The sequence below is a fragment of the Meriones unguiculatus genome, chromosome 14 (assembly GCF_030254825.1).
Source record: "Meriones unguiculatus strain TT.TT164.6M chromosome 14, Bangor_MerUng_6.1, whole genome shotgun sequence".
NCBI lineage: Eukaryota > Metazoa > Chordata > Mammalia > Rodentia > Muridae > Meriones > Meriones unguiculatus.
The window spans coordinates 77,549,444-77,563,986 of record NC_083361.1 but is presented as its reverse complement, the minus strand read 5'-3'; the positions used below and the strand labels follow the sequence as shown (position 1 = coordinate 77,563,986).

Sequence of the window (14,543 nt, the reverse complement as noted above, 5' to 3'; positions counted from 1 at the left end):
GAAAGGCATGCTTTCAAGAAGTAGTTAGAAGACAAGACAGTTTTACTGGTTTGTTTTACAGAGCATATATAGTAGCATACAGAATATTTGCTTAGCAATTCTAAGATTATGCATGCTGAATGTTAGATTCTAGATTCATCCTGTATGTGCATCATAATTATTATTCTGAAATTCCCTATTCAGCTTCATGAACAGCTCTTATAATCCTTGTCAGTCAGCTTCTTTGTACTCCAAGGATCTTTCCTTTTCAACTAAAGAATGTAATCTTATTTGCTTAATTTAACAATATCCAGGCTCTCTTCTTAAGGGTAGAGAGTGGTGTCCAGGATGTAACCTTCATTAAAAAAAAAAAAAAAAAAAAAAACAAAGAATATCATTAAAAAGTAGTGAATGTTTTTAACCATAAGTGAACCAACTCCTCAACCTTAACTGATAAACATTTTAAAATATGGAAACATAAATACAGTGTGGGGATTCAGGAATAAGGTATTTTAGACCCTCTAATATCTATTGTGTCATTAGAAGAAGAGTGATGGCTATGCTCCCTTGATGAGCTCTAAGGAAAAAAAAATAAGCTACTCTCTCTCTTGGCAGAGATTTTGATAAAAAGCAGAAAACTCAAGTACTAAGAATATCTGTATTTTAATGAGAAGTTCCCAAGTCTTGGCTGTGATTTTTTAGATATTTTGAGCCTTTTCAATTAATTGAGCTTTCAGTAGCTTCCACATTTATTTAGAGTATGGTAATTTACTGAGTGGTAAAGAATCAAGGAATGTCTACAGAGAATCACCCTCACTTATCATCTTGAGCACCCTATCTAGAAGTCAAAACTATGTTTAACGTGGCTCCCCTTCTCTCCTGGCAAGCAGGGTTACAGACAGTACACGCTTGTGTGATCCTTCCCCTACGGTCTCAGAGTAACTGAAATCAGTTCCACAATATGCAACTTTCTAATTTCTATTTATTTGTTTATCTATCTATCTATCTATCTATCTATCTATCTATCTATCTATCTATCTATATGTGTGTGTATGGTTGTGTTTGTGTGTGTTTGTATGATGTATGTGAATGAATATTGGGGCATGTAAGTCATAGTATATGTGTGGAAGTCAGAGGACAAACTCAGGAGCTGGTACCCACCCTCTACCGTGTTTGAAACAGATTCTTTTTGTTGAATAGGGCAGGCTAGCAGACTCATGAGCTTCTGGGGGATTTTCCTGACTCTGTCTTCCTTCTCAATCTAGGAGCACAGTGGTTATAGACCTATGCTAAATTTATGTATGTTTGAGAGGTTTTAAACCTAGTTCCTCACACTCCTACAGCAGGCATTTTACTACAAAGCCATCTCCCCAACTCTTCTGATACGTCCTTTCTACTCACGAAGTTCTCTTTCTACTGAATATACTTTCCATTCACCAGTCACACTTCCTATGATATTTAAGCATCTTAGAAATATATTGTGTTTCTGATCTATGGGGTACAGAAAGTGCCATGGTGGAGGTCCCTGTTAACTCCAGCTCTGGCCCTTTAAACTTTAAACTTTAAACTCTTTAAACTTTCTTTTTCATCTTGAAAAGTAGAAAACCAAGGGACTAGCATTTTGGAAAATAAATAAGGTATACAGAACCTCATAGTTTTGAAAAATGTGGTTTCAGTGAAACAGGCTACTTCCATCTCCCTTGTTTACCCGCCACAGATACATAACAAGATCCCATTGCTGAAAACACAACACAGTCTGGCTGCCGGACATAGAAAATCACTCTCAAACCAATTGGAAAACTTCCTTCCTCCATTTGTGTCACTGTGAGGTACTATACAGGCTGCTGGTGGAAAAAAATATCAGCACATTACCTAGGTGAGACGCAGCATGCTGAACTTCCAGCTGGGCAACATGTGCCTTCTGGTACACGTAACTGTTATGGGGTAACTAACAGCTCTCTGATTGCATTTAAGGTCTGTTCCATAGGAGGGAATTTCATGTCTGCTACTGTGAATCTGGCCAAAGCCCCATGGCTAAGAGCTTATAAGTTCTACAGTAGAACCTGTTATTGCTTTGCTAAATACTTATGCTGAAAATTGCCTTCTAAATATTTATATTTATATTTATATTCATAGACCTGGGTTTCTCCTAATCTTGCTTAATTTTTTTTTCATTTGTCAGCAGTCCTAGCAGATTGCTAAAAATAACAAACTATGAGTTCACAGCCCTAAAATGGACATGTTCCTCAGTAAGCCTCTACCCCAAGGCTAGGGAAACATTGTGGAAGAGGAGTCAGAAATAGTAAAGGAGCAGGTGGATGAAGAGGAAAGCCATGAGGTGCTGTCTTCCTGACAAGGCATAGCTGTTGCAACCCATGAAGCTCATAACATCTTTGGTTTTCTGCACCACATCAAGCCAGACAAAATGTCAGCACCAATGGGGAGGTGCTTCTTGAGGTCTCTCCCCTTACTGAGGAGCTACTTGCAGTTGATAGCTGCTGGGAGTAGAAAATAATTCTTCTTTGTGGGTATGACCCTTGGTAGGCTTCCCATTCTCGGTTGGAAGGCCCCACCTCTGAGTACACATGGGCAGCAGTAGAGGGTATAAATTGGGAGAAAAATGTATTTGAGGACTATGTAGAGAGTTAGAGAATAAAATAAGAAATAGATACAATCATATTTCAGGGTATATATATATATATAATTCTCAAATGTTAAAAATATATGTCCTTCCGGTGCCCCTTCCACTGATAGGGGGAACTCCTTCTCTTCCATCTGACCCTAGCCTATCAGGTCTCACCAGGACTGTCTTTCATAGTCTCCTTCACCATAGTCTCCTTACTATAGTCGATCTGGTAAGGCTGCCCCCGCCTCAGGGGGAGGTGATCAAAAAGCCAGCCACTGAGTTCATGTCACAGATAGCCCCTGTTCCCATTACTAGGGAACCCATTTGGAGACTAAGCTGATACAGGTTACATCTGGGAGGGAGGGAAGGTGGGATTGGGAGTGGATGAGGGTGGAGGCTACAGCTAGGATACAAAGTGAATAAATTGTAATAAATAAAAAATAAAAAATTATATTAAAGAAGAAAATTAAAAAGAAGAAACTGAGCAAATAAATTATGGCCTTCCTACACAAACACACACACACACACACACACACACACACACACACACACACACTTTTTTTTTCTTTATATAATTAATTTTTCTTTATATGATGGATGGCTTTTGTTTCTCTGGTGGCCGAAAATCCAATTTGATGCCACCCATTGTCCCACACTTTTATGGGCAGGAAGCCTTACTGACCTCATATGGCACTTAAATTAAAAGAAAGCAAGACCCACAGCCCACTCACATTCCAACTTCATACTTAGTTATCATTTTATAAACTTGGAATACTTTATATATTTTTTTCAGGCTCTGGAAATCTTTAATCAATTTTACTGTCTTTCCCTCCTTCACTGCTATTGTAACCACCTGCCTGGATGATGACATAATTTGATTTCAAGATTTATTTTTATCTCCTGAAAAGATACTTTCTTCATGAATAGCACAGGTGAAGTATTTCATGCTTTAATCTTTTAAAATTGGAATCTTACTGATTTCCTTGATTTTAAAAAATTTTACCACCTTTTAAATTTCTCTAAAGCTAATAATATACTGAACTTCAAAAAGAACAGATTCTTACATATCCCCATGCTGCATATTTTAACAAGTTTTGAAACAGAAACATCAAAGCAAAGGCCGTGTAAGACTAAACACAATCCACCCGTAGAACAAATATTAGATACTAATAAAGTACCAAGTATAGTGACAGGTACTAAGAAAATGGACTTTAAGATATACACATTTTCTTGTGACAACACATCCTTTTTAAATAATTATTTTTATTTTTATTAATTACAGTTTATTCACATTGTATCCCCCCTGTACCTCCCTCCCTCCTCCCCTGACAATCCAACCCTCCCTCTTCCCCACCCATGTCCTTCTCCCAGTCTACTTACTGATAAGGGAGGTCCTCCTCCCCTTCCCTCTGATCCTAGTCTATCAGGTCTCATCAGGAGTGACTACATTGTCTTCTTCTGTGGCCTGGTAAGGCTGCTCCCCCCTCAAGGGGAGGTGATCAAAGAACAGGTCTATCAGTTCATGTCAGAGACAATCCCTGCCCCATTACTATGGAGGCCACTTGGGTACTGAACTGCCATAAGCTGCCTCTGTGCAGGGCTTCCAGGCCATCTCCATGAGTGGTCCTTGGCTGGAGTATCACTTTCAGAAAATACCCCTACGCTCAGACTTTTAGGATCTGTCCCTGTCCTTGTGTAGCTGCTGTCTTCTCCAGGTCTTACTATCTCCCATTTCTTTCAAAAGATTCCCTGTACTCTGCTCAAAGTTTGGCTATGAGTCTCAACATCTGCCTCAATACCCTGCAGAATAAACACATCCTTTAATGAAAACTAATACACAGACATTTTAAGATCTTCTAGGACTGTGATAAGCAATATATAAGTTGCAGAGAAAAATGAAGGCCACCACCCAATCTACCATGTACAAGGTTCTTGAAAATCTATTTAGTATTTTTTATATATACAGATTCCGTACTTTCACTGACTAGAATGCTAAAGAATCTGTGGTGGTTAATTTTGGTTAGCAGTGTCTTTGTACTAAGTAATGCTTAGCTAGTGAGAAGATGGCTCAGTGGGTAAAGGGCTTTCTATGCAGGCCCAAGAGCTTGAATTAATATCACCAGTGCACACACCAAAATATACATGACAGAACACAAGACTGCTCTCAGTCCTTGGAGGACAGAGAAAGCCAGTTCCCTGAAGCTTATTAACAAGCCAGTCTAGTCTGAGCAAGACATTCTAGGTTTAGTGGGAAACTCTGTCTCAGAAAACATGGAGAAAGAATTGAGGGAGTCTAGTGTCAACCTCTGGATTTCACATGTGTTTGCACAGGCAAGCATATCTGTTCACACATGTATACACACATACACATAACAGAAATGCTCAGAGTGAATCACATCCAGATATGTTTCCAGAATCAATTAAATTATAAGCATGGAGTCCCAGTTGATAGGTTAATCCTTGATAAATTCATTATATATTGGTATCGTTGCCAAGTGATAAAAAGTAGGAGGTGGAACCTAAGAAGAAGTAAATTACTGGAGCTGTCCTTGGGACCATATTCCATTAAATTCCTTTGCATGTCCTCCTTTCTCTCCTTCTGTTTGGCAAACGTGAAGAAGAACCTCTGCAAATGCTGTCACCATTATGCTTTTCCATCTCATCACATGGGGTGGAGAACAATGATCTAAACACTCTGCAAGTGACCCAAAACAAACCTTTCCTTTATTAAGCATTTTATGCCATGGTTCTGGACACAATGTCAAAAAGTAATAGATACCATCCTAACCCTGACCCTTATCCTAAGTTATTATTACAAAGTAAACATGATTGCTTTCATTTCTTTGATTAATAGTGTTTCAGAATATAATACTCTCATTGGCTTTTGTTTAGCATGTGATGCTTATGAAAACCAAAAGCTCTAGTTACTATCATTTTTGCCCTTTCTAGAGGAAATCATGTGTTCTTAAAAATGATCTAGCTCACGAGGGACCTTCTCCCTGGGTTCAGTCCTTTTGTGATTTATAGTTTCTCTATCCACATATCTGATATCAAGTCTTGTCAGGAGCTCTGACTGGACTGGGTTCTATCACTATCAAACACCCCAGAGCTGCATACACACATGCATGCAAAGCACTCCTCACACATTTGTGCTTATCTGCATTCCTTGTCCTTAGTGCTGTGCCAATATTGAACCTTTTCTTCTGTTGCAAGACGTCCATTAGCAGGTGTGTCCTAAAATGTTGCTACTTGAATACCTGAATCTGTGTTTACTTTTAGATATCTGGTGAGAATGTGGGTCACAGAAAGAAAAAAAACCATTTGAATTCTTTTCCAACTTTTATGATATTTGTGCATGAGTAGAAATTCTCTAACATTAAAAATTGTTTTTTCATGAATGAGATATTATATGGTTATTATGACAATTTGATTAAACAATGCATGTAAATAATACGATCATAAGAATTTGAGAATTTATGCTGAGGTGAGCTGTGTGTTGTCCCCTGAACTCCATTTTCTGGCCCACGGCTCTGCCTGTCTTTCTGAGGAGGTAACCAGGCCCCGGGAACATGCAGGTTAGACTCCTCCTGACAATCTCCTGCCTGCTGGGTCTACCTGGGGCAAAACCAGCTGAGGTGAGCAACATACTCTCCCCTGAGCTCCACTGTCTGGCCCAAGGCTCAACTTGCCTTCCTGAGGAGACCCACTGGGCTTCAGGAAAATCCAGCCAAAACTAGGGACAGCCAGATGGCTGAAGGCCAGCATAAGAACACAGTCAACAAGAGCCAGGGCAATATGGCACCACCAGAGCCTAGCTATCCTATTACAACAAGCCCTGGATATCCTAACACAGCTGAAACACAAGATGACCTTAAATCCAACATTAGAAGATAATAGAGGTCTTTAAAGAAGAAATGAATAAAGTTCTTAAAGAAATACAGGAAAATGTAATCAAACAGGTGACTAAAGTGAATAAAACTGTTTGAGACCTAAAAAGGGAAATAGGAGCAATAAAAAAAAACACAAACAGAAGGAATTCTGGAGATGGAAATCATAGGAAAGAGAACAGGAACTACAAATGGGAGGAGTATCAACAGAATATAAGAGATGGAAGAGATAATCTCAGAATATATCAAAGAAAAAATCCACCAAGAGGACAAGTCAATTCTGAACATTGCTAAAGCTTAAATCACACATCAAACCCCATACATTAATAGTGGGAAATGTCAACACCACCCTCTCACCAATGGACATCTCATAAAGATAGGAATCAAACAGAAAAATAATGAAACTAAGGGATGTTATGAATCTACTGGATCTAACAGATATCTACAGAACTTTTCACCCAAATGCAAAAGAATATACCTTCTTCTCAATACCTCATAAAGCCTTCTCCAAAATAGACCATATAGTTGGTCACAAAGCAAGCCTCAACAGATACCAGAAAACTGAAATAACCCCTTGTATCTTATCAGATCACCATGGATTAAGGCTGGACATCAACAACAACAAGCCTACAAACTCATGGAAACTGAACAACTTTCTACTTCATGACCACTGGGTCAGGGAGGAAATAAGGTAATGAATTAAAGACTTTCTCGAGTTCAATGAAAATGAAAACACAACATACCCAAATTTATGTCAATGTGGCCTCCATTCAGAACAATAACTCTGTGGCTGTTGTCCTTTCTTATCAAATATGGCTTGAGGGAAAGTAACAGTAACTCTAACCAGAGGAGCCAAGCAATCGCTCATTACAGTGAGCAGGGCTGACTGTATGGACAGGTATTCTTTAGAGTCCTAACCTTACATTCAGGAAGCTTGTATTGATTCTGTAGCTATCATGGTAAGGAACCCTGACTGGGTAAGAATGGTTCTCCTTTCACATGCATATCAATCATTTCTGAAATTGCTCCCACAGGTTTGACCTTCTTCCATAAAGGTCCTCTTCTATCTACTTATCTCACCATTCTTTATTAGCATTTTCCTTTTGCTCATTATTCCAAAGACCCTAACCTAGAAACCTACGATCTTACCAAATGATAATTTTCTAACCAATGAATATCTGCAGCCATGTCCCTTCTCCCTGCTCTACAGGATTCCCCAGGAGAGAGGAAGCTAAGCAATGGCATGGTGCCATCTCCTGTACTCCAGCCAAGCTTCTTAGTATCTTACCCATTTCTACCAGAGAGCTCAGGTTTCTGACAGAAACAAAAGGAAGCTTCAAGGTAGTTTCTTTTAATCTTTGAAGATAAAGTACACAGACAGACAGAAACACACACACATATTGAGAGATGATAAATAAACAGATAGAGAGATTGATTGATAGATAGGCAGATAGATAGATAGATAGATAGATAGATAGAGAACACTGCTTGCTCTACCTCCATAGAAAATAAAGAACAACCAAAGAACACTAATATTCATTTTCACCATCTTTAAATCTTATTTTTATTTTAACCATCCCTGTGGAACTTAGGTGTTGTCAACCTTTCTTTAGAAACATGATCTTTAGGAACCAGAACCCTCTCACTTTGCTGGTAGGAATGTAAACTTGTATAACCACTTTGGAAATCAATCTGGTGCTTTCTCAGACAATTAGGAATAGCACTTCCTCAAGATCCAGCTATACCACTCCTAGGCTATGTCCAAAATATGCTCAAGTACACAACAAGGACATTTGCTCAACCATGTTCATAGCAGCTTTATTCGTAATAGCCAGAACCTTGAAACAACCCAGATGTCCCTCAACGGAAGAATGGATACAGAAATTGGTGCATTTACACAATGGAATACTAGTCAGCAATTAAAAACAAGGAAATCATGAAATTTTCAGGCAAATGGTGGGATCTAGAAAACATCATTTTGAGTGAGGTATTCCAGAAGCAAAAAGAGACACAAGGTACACACTCACTTATAAGTGGATATTAGACCTATAATATAGGATAAACCTTCTAAAATCTTGGGTAAGATGATCAATCCTCACTCAGAAAGGCAAATGGGATGGACATTGGAAGAAGGAGCAAACAGGAAACAGGACAGGAGCCGATCATAGAGGGCCTCTGGGAGACTACCTAGCAGTGTATCAAAGCAGATGCTGAGACTCATAACCAAACTTTGGGCAGAGTGCAGGGAATCATATAAAAGAAGGGGAGATAGTAAGACCTGGAAAGGACAGGAACTCCAGAAGGAGTGTAAGAGAACCAAAATATCTGGGCACAGGGGTCTTCTCTGAGACTGATAACGGCAACCAAGGACCATGCATAGAGATAACCTAGAACCCCTGCACAGATGTAGCCCATGGCAGCTCAGTATCCAAGTAGGAATCCCTAGTAAGGGGAACAGGTACTGTCTCTGACATGAAGTCAGTGGTGGGCTCTTTGGCCCCATCCCCCAAGGGGGGAGCAGCCTTGCCAGGCCACAGAGGAGGACAATGCAGTTAGTCCTGATGAGACCTAATAGGCTAGCAGCAGATGGAAAGGAGGACGACCTCCTCTATCAGTGGACTTTAAGAGGGACATGGGAGAAGATGAGGGAGGGAGGGATTGGGAGAGAATGAGGGAGGAGGCTACAGCTGGGCTACAAACTGTAATTAGTATAAAAATAATTAAAAATATATAAAAAAATCAACCTCGAATGTACCAAAAAGGCTAGACTGAGTAGCCTGCCAGGCCCAGGGATCAACAGTGCTCTTCTTTTTTTGCAGAGATCATATATGCATGCCATCATTCCTGGCTTTTAAAGTGTTTTCTCGGCTTGGAACTTAGGTCTTCATGGTTGGGAGACAAGCACACTACTAACTGAGCTATCACCCAAGTCCCAGCTATTAATATTCTTAGCTGAGATTCTAATTTTTGTAGAAGCAGTTTCTATTACTCACCTGAATGTCTTCTATCAGACTTTAAGTTAAAAATCCTAATCTTATTTAAACAAATTTCTGAACTCAATGAACTGCTAAATTACACCTTCAAACATATAAAAAAATTAACATTATTTTGTAGTATCTTATTCCTGAAGAATTCTTTTTTTTTTCAGCCTCTGTTAAGTCTCCATAACAATAGAACTTAGGGTTTAAAGTGATCATAAACATCATTACTATCCTTTAAGTTTTTAAATAAAAATGACATTTTTTTGTTTATTTTCTTTTTTATTATTATTGGTTACAATGTATTCACTTTGTATCCCAGCTGGAGCTCCCTCCCTAATCTCCTCCTGGTCCAACCCTTGCTCCCTCTTCCTCACCTATCCTTCTTCCCTAGTCCACTGATATAGGAAGTCCTCCTCTCCTACGTCTGACCCTAGCCTATCAGGTCCAATCAAGAATGCCTGGATCCTCTTCTTTTTCTTTTGTGGGCTGGCTAGATCGCCCCACCAGGAAGAAGTAATCAAAGGAGCAGGCAACAGAGTTCATGTCAGAGACTATCTCTCCTCCTCTTACAAGGGAACCCACATTGAGACTGAGCTGTCTGTGGGCTACTGAGCAGGGGGTCTAGGTCCTCTCTATAGTTGTTGGATGATGCACCAGTCTCTGCAGTCACCCTTGGGCCCTGGTTTTTTGTTTTTGTTTTTGTTTTTTTTTTTTTTGGCTTTGTTGGTCTCCTTGTGTGGCTTCTGTCTCCTCTGGGCCCTTTTAAATCCCCTTTCTTCCACAAGACTCAATGTGCTCTGTTCAAAGTTTGGCTTTGCATCTGCTTTGATCTTCTGCTTGGTGGAGTCTTTTAGAGGACATCTGTGGTAGGCTCTAGCCCTGTTTCTTCTCTTCTACCACTTCTGGTGTCTATCTTGTTTTTCCTTCTGAACAAGAATTGAGTATCTTCTCTAGGGTTCTTGTCATTTATCTTCTTTAGGTCTGTAGATTTTAGTATGTTTATCCTATAGTATATGGCTAATATCCACTTACAAGTGTGTACATACCAAGCATGTCTCTTTCTTATCAAATATGAAAGATTTTGCTTTTGGGTTACGTCACTCAGGATGATCTTTTCTAGTCTCCTCCATCTGCTTACAAATTTCATGATTGCCTTGTTTTAATAGCTGAGGAGTATTCCATTGTGTAAATGTACCACAATTTCTGTATCCATTCTTCAGTTGAGGGACATCTGGGTTGTTTCCAGATTCTGGGCATTATGAATAAAGCTGCTAGGAACATAGTTGATCAGTTGTTCTTGTTGTATGGTGGAGCGTCTTTCAGGTATATGCCCTAGAGTGGTATAGCTGGGTCTTGAGGTAATGCGATTCCCAATTTTCTGAGAAAGTGCCAGATTGATTTCCAAAGTAACTGTACAAGTTACATTCCCACCAGCAATGGAAGAGGGTTCCCCTTTCTCCACATCCTCTCCAGCATGAAACAACAGCATTTTTTTAAATCAACTAGGACTTTGATATGATACAATATTGTTAGTATTTTTGTGAAGTGAAGCTAAAAATAGTTTAGGATTCTTACACATGTGACAGAAGTCATTATATATTGGAAATTATCTTGATTAAAGGCTTCTACAATGAAGGAACAATACAGTCACTTACTGTGTCCAGAACGGAGTTTGCTCTGGTTCAGAAATGTTTACCTCCCTACCCCCATCTTTGCTTCTAGTTCTGTACAATGAACAGATGGAAGGAGAACAGGTGGTTTTAATGTATTCATTTGGCTCCAGCCTGGTGCAGGGTGTCTTGTTTTGGGGGGTTTAAATATTTCATGAGTTTGAATACGCTCTTTGAGAACACTAAGCATTGTAAAGAGCATAATTGAGCAGTACTTGTAAAAGCATCATGACACACAGGGTTCTCGTGGCATCAAATTCCATTCTCCCTTTACCGTCCCCCCTGAATAAATCACTTGGGCAATTGAATTGTCCAAAAGAACCAAGAACTAAACAAACAAACAATCAAATGAAATCACACACAAATGAAACCAATCACTACCACCACCAACAGAAACACCTGATAGAAAAAACAAAGAAAGAAACAAACCATAGAGTTTGATTGTTGAATCCCAATGGACACTTCAAATTTGAGGTAAACTGAGATCAAAAGAGTTCCTTCCTTTTTTTTTTGTTTCAAGTGTAAGATTAATATAACATTTGACAGGGCATGAACGTCCTCAATTTCGTCACCATTTTTCCTTGTTTTGTCCATTAATAAATTCATTTGAAATTATTGACACAAATTAATTTTACAAAGTATGATGCTTCACTGTGACATTTCCAGGCATGCATCTAATGTGCCTTGATCATACTTGCCCCTGTTATTCTTGCTGACACCTCTGTTCTTTGTCTTCCCAATCCACAACAGTCTCCTGTATTTTCATTAAGCTTCTTCAACCTGCTTTGTCTTCCATCTGTATATAAGAGCTAGGCCTAGAGGATACCAGCAGTTCTTTCCATATGTAAATAGTCACCTTTCCCCAGTCTTTGTCCTCTTTGGTTTACTATCACAGAATGACTGTCTCCTAGTGCTTCTTTTCCTTTGTAGTAGGTGGTCTGTCTGTGTTGGTCTCATGGTTACTGTTCTCTGGACATTGCTTATGTCTTTTTCTTTCCTCCCTTTCAGATATGTGTTCAACAAGCTCTGCTCCTTGTTATGCTAGAATCTACCTGAGTTTTCCTCTCATCTTTTTGTTTGTTTGTTTGTTTGTTTGTTTGAGTAAATGCCCTCATACCACTTCTGTCACAGTAAACTAAAAATACAACTAATAATCTATTTGAAACATTTCTATGATTTCCTTCAGAGTGCTCTATGCCTCACTTCAAGAAATCCTCTTTTTCAACTATATCCTTCACATTTCACATCAATAGTCAATAGCCCATTTTAAGTTACCACTTTCTTAAGTCACTGCCATAATCTGTTAAAATACTCTTTTCCTATTTCATTTTTTAATGTCAATATGTTCTCCGTTTGGTTTGATATTTTCATCATGTAATTTTGCTGCTCAAGTCAGTTCAAATATTTTTCCTTTATCACTAAAGAACCTCCTGGGGGGCTCTCTGCTCCTTCCTGTTCCAGAGACAGCCATATCTTTTCATGCAGTGCCTGCCTTGTCCCTTAAGTTGGAGTGAACAGATTTGGCTGTATTTCATGCCTGGTTACCAGGGCTGCCTGCATCTCTGGCAAAGTGGAGATTGTTGCCATCAATGACCCCTTCATCGGCCTCAAGTACATGGTCTACATGTTTCAATATGACTCTACCCATGGCAAGTTCAATAACACAGTCTAGGCTGAGAACAGGAAGCCCGTCATCAATGCAAGCCCATAGCCATCTTCCAGGAGCGAGATCCCACCAACATCAAATGGGGAGATGCTGGTGCCCAGTATGCTGTGGAGGCTACTGGTGTCTTCACCACCATGGAGAAGGCTGAGGCCCACTTGAAGGGTGTGGCCAAAAGGGTTATTATCTCTGCTTCTTCCACAAATGCTCCCATGTTTGTGATGGGCGCAAACCATGAGAAGTATGACAGCTCACTCAAGATTGTCAGCAATGCTTCCTGCATCACCAACCGCTTAGCACCCTGGCCAAGGTCATCTATGACAACTTTGGCATCATGGAAGGACTCATGACCACAGGCCATGTCATCACTGCTACCCAGAAGACTGTGGATGACCCCTCTGGAAAGCTATGGCATGATGGCCATGGGGCTGCCCAGAACATCATCCGTACATATGCTGATGCTGCCAAAGCTGTGGGCAAGGTCATCCTAGAGCTGAACAGGACGATCACTGGCATGGCCTTCTGTATTCCTACCCACAACATGTCTGTCATGGATCTGACATGCTGACTGGAGAAACCTGCCAAGTATGATGATATCAAGAAGGTGGTGAAGCAGGCATCCGAGGGCCCACTACAGGGCAGGGCATCCTGGGATACACTGAGGACCCATTTGTCTCCTGTGACTTCAACAGTGACTCCTACTCTTCCACCTTTGATGCTGGGGCTGGCATTGACCTCAATGACAACTTTGTAAAACCCATTTTCTGGTATGTCAATAAATACAGCTACAGCAACAGGGTAGTGGACCTCATGGTCTATATGGCCTCCAAGGAGTAAGAAGCCCTGGACCACTCACCCCAGCAAGGACATGAGAACAAGTGACAGGCCCTTGGCTGCTGTGGAGTCCCTGTCCCAACTCAGCCCCTGACACTGAGCATCTGATCCAGGGTGCCTTACTCTCTTGAATACCATCAAAAAAGCTCACTGCACCCACCACAGAAATAAAGAACATCCTGGGACATCTATCAGTTCTTCCAAAATCTAAGTGTTCCATGATTTATCTTTCTAAATGTATACCCTCGTTCCTATCTTCAATTTTTTTTTCTACCTAAGCAATTTTGCTGGGCTCATATTAAGTATCTTCTTTTGGTATCCTTACTAATATCTTAAGCCTGCCCTATATATTTTTACTCAATGTGTGTTATTAAACTGTTTAGAAAAGTAATTTTGAGTGTAAAATTTCCTATGTATTAAATGAACTCTTACTAATACAGTAGTAAACAAAACAAGCCTTTTCTTCATGGATACGGATTATACTGAAAGTACGGGCACCTTCCTATCATATTAGGCAAAGAATGTCTCCTTTTTATTCTCCTGATAAACACCTTGAAATGTCATCGTTCTATCGTCAGGAGTTGTAAGAAAGTTGATAATAACAATAACGATTACCACTGCAAGCCTGCAAGGCCAACAGCACAATAATGTCACTCCTATCTCTGCCACAGACCCTACCACTGCCTTAACGCCTACCATTGCTGCAGCCCTCACCACTTCCACAATGCCTGTCTCTGCTGCCCCAGCAGCCACCACTGCCACAAGTTCTACCACTAAGAACTCTGCTATGCTCTGTGTCTGCCCTAAGGGCCAGGTACTTACTTAAGGAGTTAATCTAATTATCATAGTAATCCTCAAGTGTGAATGCTAATTTCCCGGTTTAAGTAAGCTAAATTTCTAAGG

The 14,543-nt window shown here is 40.0% G+C and overlaps 1 protein-coding gene and 1 pseudogene across 27 annotated transcripts in view; one reads left to right on the top strand and one right to left on the bottom strand.

Annotated features, from left to right (window-relative positions):
- Dlg2 (discs large MAGUK scaffold protein 2) overlaps positions 1-14,543 on the bottom strand; it is a 1,917,798-nt gene that overhangs the window by 596,296 nt on the left and 1,306,959 nt on the right. The gene's annotated exons all lie outside the window — the stretch shown is intronic.
- On the top strand, positions 12,645-13,643 carry LOC110561947 (glyceraldehyde-3-phosphate dehydrogenase-like; annotated as a pseudogene).